We start from the raw sequence: 9,463 nt of genomic DNA on the forward strand, positions 1-9,463 counted from the left end.
TTGCACATTTTAATTTTTAAAAAAATAATAAATGCAATTAATAATGTTATAATAAATGTATTTCCTGAAAATAGTCCTGAAACATATTTTATAGATTAAAACAAAAATAAGAGGTTTAATAAATCTAATGCTGATTGAAGTGCATAGAAAGTAAAACTGAATACCTTTGCTTACCTGTGTTAATTTTTCATTCGAAATGGCTGAAATGGGTTTTAATGAGTATTTATTAAAATTTAATGCCACTAAGATTTCTCGTTATGAAGTCCTTGAATTTTTTAATCACGAACTATTATTTAAAAGTTGCATAGAACAGTTTCTATTACATCCGGAGAAAATGGTGACTAATTTCTTCTTTTATAAATATTTATAAATATTTCCAATTTTAATATATAGCTACATTGAAACCTCCTGTTATGAACGCTTCTACAAAATGGACGCCTCCCAATATATTTTTTTTTCGAATGGCAGGCACTGAATTTTGAATCTTTTGCCTATACTATGCTAGAATTGTTGCTCATTTCGCGTTACCCAGTGGGCACCTGTGAACCAAAGTCACGGAGGCGAGCAACATTGCCCACGCCACACTGCCACAAATACCCGTTTATAGGGTGGGCCACATTCACACATCATACACACACAACAGAGGACAGCACAAAGAGAGAGAGAAACATCCATGCCCAGAGCGGGATTCGAACCCGCAGCCTATGACTTCGCAGTCAGGCACGCTAACCGCTCGGCCACCTGACCGGCGCGCCTCCCAATATGGACATATTTCAATTCCCCGTGAATCTTCTATGAATAACCCATTATGTACATTATTTGCAAAGTGGACACTCCGTAACTGGACGCGAAGTCATTTTTGTCCTGAAAAGCTTTTTTTTTTCTATCCCTTCAAACCGGACACTATTTTTTCCACATTTGAAAAATTCTGTTTGGAATTGGAAGAGAAAAAAATGCAACTCTTCACTTTTTTGCAACTTTTTATTTAAAGCACGTAAGCAATTTTTCTTTAAATTACGTAAATTGTTTGCCTCATCCATAACTAAAAATATTGCTAAGCTATTTCACTACTAAAGAATCAATCTTTATCATGTCACCTTGCCCTCTCTTTCCAAAGAAAGAACAGAAAATGATGCTGTTCATTCCAAGAGTGGCATCTTTTGATCTTTTAACACAGCTGGGGTTAAAAAAAAAGAAAACAAAATAAAATTCTTTGAGGTGTTCATATCAATGAAACATTTATTCAGTCACTTAATAGATGATTAATTGTGAATGTATTAACTCCATGGGTCCTCGTGCTTTACAGGTAAGCATTGCTTTCATTTTTTTTCTTCTTTTTTTTTCTATGAATCGTGATAGGTTTACTTTCAAGGAGTTATTAACTCGTTTCCTATCAAGTGATGGTTCAGGAGTGTAAACCTAATAATTGAAACAGACAGTGAGAACTATAAGCTCATATTCGGTATCATATGACTTCTTGAATAACTGTGTTAATGGGAAAAATATATATTCATTTATTCACAATGTATCTAGAATTATGTATTTATATAAAACTTTTTCATACATTCCTTTTGTATAGAAAAATATATTTTTTAAAGTTTAAATAAATATCCTTGCGGACAGTTATTATAGATTATTTAATTATTTTTACATAATTGAGAATATTCTAAAAACAATTTACGGTGTTAAACTTCATTATTGGGGTACCTTTAAATGGATAGTTTTCTCCGTCCCAAGAGTGTGAAAATATTTATTTAAATATTTCAAATTTTTTTTTTTGCTGATTGAAATAAGAACTTTATTGTATTTCTAGATACTACTTTATGTTGTTGTTGACGTATGCCTGTTTAGGCAGAGGGGGGTGCGATTGTTCTTGTTTTTCAGTGGCGCCATCTATGGCCAAGAATTCGACTTCTGCCACACCATACGTCACACCCGTTTATAGGGCGGACCCATTCATACATCCACTCATTCATCCACAGATGGTAATTTTGACCTGAATCAGAGAACGATCGATCTCCAATCCAGTACCCCCAGAGTCATTGATTTGTTAACTACTTTATGTCATCGAGATAAATAATTTTACGTTATTTTGTACAGAATTGTTATAAAAAGTAGATACATGCACTAATTTTTTAAATATAATTATGAAGAAATTATAAAGTATGTCGTTAATGAAATTTCAAAGAAATAATATCTAGTTTAAAAATAGTAGTTGCTAAACCATCATCTTCAAAAAGAAAAGAAAAAGAGCTTGAAATTAAAAATATTTTAATTGTATCTAGGTATAGACAAATCAAAATGAATACTTTTAGAAAGAGGCTGTGAAAATGTTTATAAATTAGACATAATTTTTATTACACAGGTTAAAGACAATTCTTTAACCCTTCGTTAGACAAATTTTTAACCCTTAGTAGCAGATATATAAAAGGTGAAGCAGCTGGTCTTCCTAGATGTTGACCGAAAAAGCTCGAATAAATTTAAAATGAAGCCGTAATTATTTTATACTTTCGGTAAAGCCGACGTGAAAATGGTAGAATTTACTTCTGCAAGGTTAACCAAAATGTAGTAATCATAGTTTTTTTTAAAAAACGTTGAAAATTCTCCAGCAGATACAATTAAAAAGTGGATCAACTGATGTTGATAAAAAAAAACACTTACATGCTTTTGAAATTAGTATTTGTGAGTGTTTTTCGAAAATTAGCTTTATTATTTTCTCCATAGAACTTGCCCGTTTGCAAATTTTAAACCCTCCTCATCAAATCGAATGACAATGCGAATGAACTGGTTTACCCAAATGTAGATTAAAAACCTTTATTAAAATTAGGTTGCGTGGACACTTATTTGGTTAAGAATAGTTATGTATATTAAATAAAGGTGTTTTCTTTCAAACTTTGAACACTCATCAACAGGTACAATTAAAAGATAAATCAATTGAAGACCGACGACAATTGATCCCTACTGATAGTAATATTTAACTTAAAATTATTGGCAGATATGGTATTCTTTTTTAAAAATAGTGACAATTATCTAATGCTCGATTTTTCACAGATTAAGACTTAATGATTTGAAGTCCTAAACTTATTTAGTGCAAACGATACTTTAAGTTGCTGAATAAGACACAAAAATATACTTTTCCTGAATAAACAAGCCATTTAACCACATCTCTAGTATTAATGATGTGAATCAGAACATTTTTGTACATAATTATAAAACGTGTTTATCCAAGAATCCATATAAAAACAAGTTTTTATAATTATATATTATCTTCTACTATTTGATTTACCAATTGTTGATAAAATTTTAATCTATAAGGTATACAAATTTTTACACCAACTTAATCGATTGAATTTTAAATGTTTACATCCAACTTTAAAAGAAATCAATATTACAGTTCGCAAAAAGTGAAAAGTTAAAAATATGACTACTTTGAAATGGCGAAATTCGCAATAAGAAAAATTAACATTTAGGAAACTGTTGTTTTAACTACTCTCATGCTTTAAATCGTGGAACCATATTTTTTTTTGTTTGTCTATCACACCTCCCATATTTTGAACATCACACATTTAAAAGTGTCGAAATAAGGTATGTTTTTCCAGAGAAGGACATATTTGTGTTTGATTTTGAAACTTAAAATATTGTCGATACAAACTAGTTTGTATTTTTTAGTTCCATGAATTATAAAGTTTGGGCTTTTATGATTCATTCGAACACTTCGTAACGTTGTAAAATTTTAAAGTACGTTAAAAAGGAAATTCTTAGATCAAAATTTCTGTAAAATGCTTACTATTTTTTGCGCACTATATGCGGAGAAAATAATTATGGTGAAACTACCGTACTAGATGAAAACTAAAGTAAACGTTATTTAAATCATTAATTTGGATAATTTTTCCACCCGCAAGGTAATGGTTTATTGAAAATTCTGGCTTTTAAAATTATAATTCTTATAACACATTCAGTGAAAAATTCTAAACTGAAAAGTAAATTTAACCTAATAAAAGGTTTTTATGCAATATTCAAAGGTATCATGAGGAAACTATCAAATATTACCACCCTTACCAAATTTTACCACCCACTAAAAAATCATATTTTATAATTAATATTAAAATGAGCATTTTTTTCAGCGTGTTATGCAAAAGGAGATATATTAGCGATTACTTTAATAAATTTAATGTAAAAGCCTAAAATTATAACAGGTGCCCCCAAAGTAAAGTGTTTTAAATGAAAGATCTCCTCCATGATTTCAAAAATATATAAGTGTGAAAATATTTTATTTAACGGATGTGTAATAATTTGTATTCGTTTTGAGGATAAGATAAAAACTTCTTGATGAACTTCTTGAGCTGTACGAAAAAATACTTCATTGTTTTAAATGTATGTTAGAGCTTTAAATATTTGTTATATATGTTCATTACTTTAAATATTGTGTGGTATAATTAGAGAATTTTCCAATTATATTTCTAATTTTAAACTTTTAAATAATTAATGTCGCGAATTATTAATAATTTAATACAATTATAATAACTGTGCTAGAATAAAATTGTCTTATTTAGTTTTAAATAAAAAGAATCATACATATAAAATAAAAATAAACACAATTTTTTTTCGTCAAAATTATTAGCATATTAATTAAAATTACATTTATTTCAATATTTATTAAGTTATTGAAATAAAATTAAAGTAATTTCTTTCATAAAATAGATTGAATGATAAAATGTTGGATTATTAAATTCAAAATTAATAAATTAAAAAAATGCAGAATTTAAAAATATTGAATTATAGAAAAAAAATAATTAACATTACATTTTGAAAAAAGCATTTAAAAAAATTAGTTCTCAAAACCATTGTAATGTTTTTTTTTTCTTTTTTTAACAGTATGGCTCTAAAAGCTTCACTTTGAACATTAATTGCTTAAAATTTCGATAAATTGGAGCCATTTCAACTAAAAGCCATTGGAATCTTCCTAATATTTTTCTCCTCACTGGAGAGAAGAGCCAATTAAGATCGTCGAGCACTGTAATACAAAAGAGCATCTTTCTCACTTATTTTAATTGCATTTTCTTCTGAAAGTGCAAATCCATCTCACACCAACACTTTTTTTCAGTAAAATGCATTAAGTGTACTTTAAATTTGGTTGGTAAAAGAAAGTTACATTCCTTTTAAAATTTGAATTGAAGATTTTTAAACGTTAACCGGAAAATTGTATTGCATTATTGATTTTTACATTACAATAAACTGTATAAACAGTTTTGCATTATAATAATGTATTTAATACTACATTTAAGAATGAAATGATATTAAAAAAAAACCTACATGATATTAAAGACCTTATACAAAAATTCACTTCGCTAATTTGCTGATTTAAAAAGGAGAGAAAAATGTTTGAATGTCTTTTAATTGATCTTAGAATTTCATAAATTTTTAATATATATATATATATATATATATATATATATGATTTGTGTTATTAAAATTTCTTTAACCGTGATTTGAAAATTTTGAATTTTATTCATTTTTGTTTGATAAATATATGCATAGTTTCATCACAGATTTTGTCTAAACATGAACTCTCCTCGAAATTTAAATAACGAGCTCCTTCTAAGAGAATTTAGATTATTTTTTTCTTGAAGTCAAAAGAATATCGAAAATTATGCACATATAAATTTCTGTGTAAATTTAAGATGGTGAAATTTGAATTAATTTAAAATGGAAACAAATATACATACACTTAATTTCTTTTTTACTGCTTGCGAATAAGGGCTGTCGAGTAGAAAGTGTAACTCATAAATGTTATGAAATTGAATTTCCTTTGTATCTAAAACCTTTTGAGAGAATAATAAGCGAATGATTAAACTTCTTTAATCAAGCAAGTTATTTTCTTCATATTGAAACTTAAATTAATTCTTACACATGTTAAAAAGAATTGAATGTTTAAAAATCGAAGTGCAAAATTAAATGTATGGCCTCACTGAATAAAAATGCCACTAAGGATACACAAATATTCACTTACAGAATTGTAGATCAATCAATAATCAATCTTGATACTCAATCCTAGAACAGTAAGATACACATGGTTGGAAATTAGCAACAATTTAAAATTTTTGATTTGTGGAATTATGTATAATTTTTATCTTCTGTTATTTTTAATTCTGTTCTAAATGCGTTGTTGATTTCATCAACGGAGATAAAAAGCTTCAGACTAAACGTGAATGTTATATTATATTAATCATTATTAGAAGTAGTTTTTGAGTAATAATGTAATAATATAGATTATAAATATCACTGTCAAGTAATGGTGGAATTTCATGACGACTTTTACCAAGTTAATTTCATTGTGTATATCAAAAAACTCACGACTATTAGGAAGACAGTTAGTTGTATTAGTGAAGAGAAATTATATAACTATAATTAACTGTAATTTGCTAAATGATACATCGATAATATGCTACAAAAGCCATCAAAACAAAAACCATCATGCTACATGGTTTCAATCTCAGGAATATTCAAGAAGATTAGGTTAGGGACATGAATGAAACGAAGATTTATTTTATTCTTTTTATTATTAATTTAAATTTCGTGAGTAATTATCTAAGAAGTTAATATAAATATCATTTTCATATCAATCAGACTTTACATTGTAAATGGATCTAGTTACCAAGCGTTTCACATTCTTTTTACGTTTCACATTGTTACCAAGATACTTATAACTCTAAAGAGCGCAAAAAGTGACTAAAGTGAGGCGAATTTTCAACTACTATAATTAGCTGCATTTTGCTAAATAATGCACTAATTATATAATTTAAGTACCATTGTTGAGGAGGTTGCTTTGGCTTTATGCAAATATTCAGGGAGAAGATGTTTGAAGAGATTATTTCTCCTATTACCTTACAAAATTTTCGTAAATAGTTAACTAAGAAATTTTTAAAAAATACCATCGTCTTATCAACCAGTAACCAGACCTAAAATTGCAAATGGTTTTAGTTACCAAGTGATTTTCATTATATCCATCAAGGTAATTACAACTCTTGGGATGACAGTTAGTGGCATAAGTTAAAATAATTTTTATATTACTATTCTTTGCTGTTATATGATAAATGATACACTAATTATATATTAAAAATGCCATCATTTTGTCATTTTGTAAACACAATATTTCATGGTAGGTAAATGGTTTCAATTGGCAAGTGTTCTACATCATATCCAGTTAAAAACTTATAAATACTTAAAGGGGGTTAGTGACATATAAATCGTAAGAAGATTTATTTTACTTTTTTATTATTATTTAAAAATTCTCAATCTAAATTGTTATAAATAACATCACCATATCAACCAGAATCTCACACTGTAAAGGATTTTAGTTACTAAGTGTTTGACAGTTATTAAAAAGTTTCGTGTCATAAATATATCTAATAATTTGTATAAATTGTATCAGCATATTTTGTGGCATTTGTGTTTATAACTTTATTATAATATCGACCAGATGAAATTTCAAAAGTCCTTAAATGAAGAAGGTTATGATTTCATGAGCGAAAAGCAGAATATTTTTATGTGAATGCGAATTGTATGAAGTAGCATCGCTAGTAAAAAAGAATAATAACCAAAAATATGTAGTGATAATTTTACCTGAGTTCGAGAAAGAAAAATTTTGGCGAATAAATCATAGGAGCTGGTGAGCAGTAGCGAACATGGGCTTTGATATCTAGCAGAATCATACTAATTTTGAGCAAACAAATGGTAAAACAAAATATATTTTATACCTCATGAATCATTATTGTACATTCTGTTTCATAGACTAAAGTTTAAATAAGAATTTAATATTATCCCTGTAATTAAATTAATTTAATTCACAGCCCTTAGAATATTCTGGTTTACATTGAGTAGTGGAAATTTAGTTTTCCTTACTCAATGAAAACTATTTTAATTTTATAGCAACTTTTAGATTATATCCACTACTCCTTATGATTAAACTTATAATATTTATTTTCGGAAAATTATTTTTCAGTTTATTATTTTATTATTCATTAATTAGTATTTCTTATTAAGTATTATTTGCAGTGTTTACCAAGAAAACACGTACTTAACTAAAACCACAGTTTAAAATATGTTATTTTCTCTTTTTCAAAGTCAGAAAATTTGAAAAAAAAATGCTGAGAAGAAAAATAAATCTTACCTCTTAAATATTTTGTTTAATTCATAAAGTTATAATATATGTATTTTATGTATAAAATACTTATTGGCAATGGAAACTCTTACCTTTAAAAGTTTACTTAATTTCGGGAAGAGTATACAGAATGAAGAGAAATTCAAGTTGTGTGATATTTTCGGCTACACATTTACTTACTTACTATTATAATTTTCTAAAATTGTTGAATTGAAATATGCTGAACTGCGAAATAAAGCTTTAGTTTAAGAAACATTATTCATTGAGAAGAATTAAAATTATTAATTTACAGTTGTGACAAAGTTATGTAAAACAATATTGAGTTTTAACAACTAAGAACTAAGAAAAATAATCTTACCTCAAAATGTTGCCGATAAATTGATTATTTTCTTAGGGTCTTCTAAATTATTAATTTTTTGGACCAAGTCAATCTTGAGGTTGAAAAATATGAAGATGTAAAGAATTGAAACTCTCAGATACTCCCTTTCTTATATTCCGGACTTTTGTTCAGGGTTGCCGTGAAGATGGACTTTCCGGAGCTGTCGCCAAGCTCTTCGGGAAAAGTTGCCAAAACTGATGTGTTGATAAATGGGACAAACTATGCACAGTTCAAAAACTTAAATTCCATTGAAAGAGTTGTCTCGAAAGGAATTATTTGAAAAATATCTTCTTAATAACACCTAAAAATGTTAAATTCTCAAAAAGCAATAAAATTATTAATTCTAAATATATTTTTATAAATAATTTTAAAATCTGAATTTTTTTCTAGAATTAATTATTATATTATTTAGAGTTAATTCTGTTTAATAAGAGACATAAATGTGAATTAGTTTTTTTAAACTTTTGTGTCAATTCAAAATAAGAAGTAATATTTTGTTCCTGTTTTTTTTTAATCACCGATATAATAAAATGTTAAACATTTTAGAGCTCAATTAAGGTTGTCAATTATTGTCAAAATTTAATTAAGTTTGTCGTTTGAGGTTATATAGAAATATTAAGGTTGTAAAGCATAATATTATCATTTTACTCTACCCCAACAAATTATACTATGCACCTACAAATCTAACGTAACAAACTAGTTTTTTAAACAATTTTAGGTAATATAATATAAGAACCTTGTTTGAAAAAGCCCCTTGTTAGTATCAAAATTAAAAACTTTTTTTTAACCTTAATTTTCAATTTTTTTTTATTTAATTGGTCCACCCGAATATTTCAGAAAGTCTTCGGTACTTTGTTTTTTGTTAACCAATAAGGAAAAGTATTTAAAGAACTTAAGTTGCATTTAAATGCACGTTTATGAAG

General features: G+C 27.1%; 1 protein-coding gene across 1 annotated transcript in view; it reads right to left on the reverse strand.

Moving 5' to 3' along the window:
• Positions 1-8,662, reverse strand: part of LOC107457467 (Myoinhibiting peptide precursor) — a 133,506-nt gene extending 124,844 nt beyond the window's left edge. Inside the window, exon 1 of the mRNA XM_016075628.4 lies at positions 8,520-8,662. The gene's annotated coding sequence lies outside the window, so the exon portion shown is untranslated. The remainder of the gene's footprint in view (positions 1-8,519) is intronic.
• Positions 8,663-9,463: the final 801 nt, after the last annotated feature.

Source organism: Parasteatoda tepidariorum, chromosome 2, assembly GCF_043381705.1.
Source record: "Parasteatoda tepidariorum isolate YZ-2023 chromosome 2, CAS_Ptep_4.0, whole genome shotgun sequence".
Lineage (NCBI taxonomy): Eukaryota > Metazoa > Arthropoda > Arachnida > Araneae > Theridiidae > Parasteatoda > Parasteatoda tepidariorum.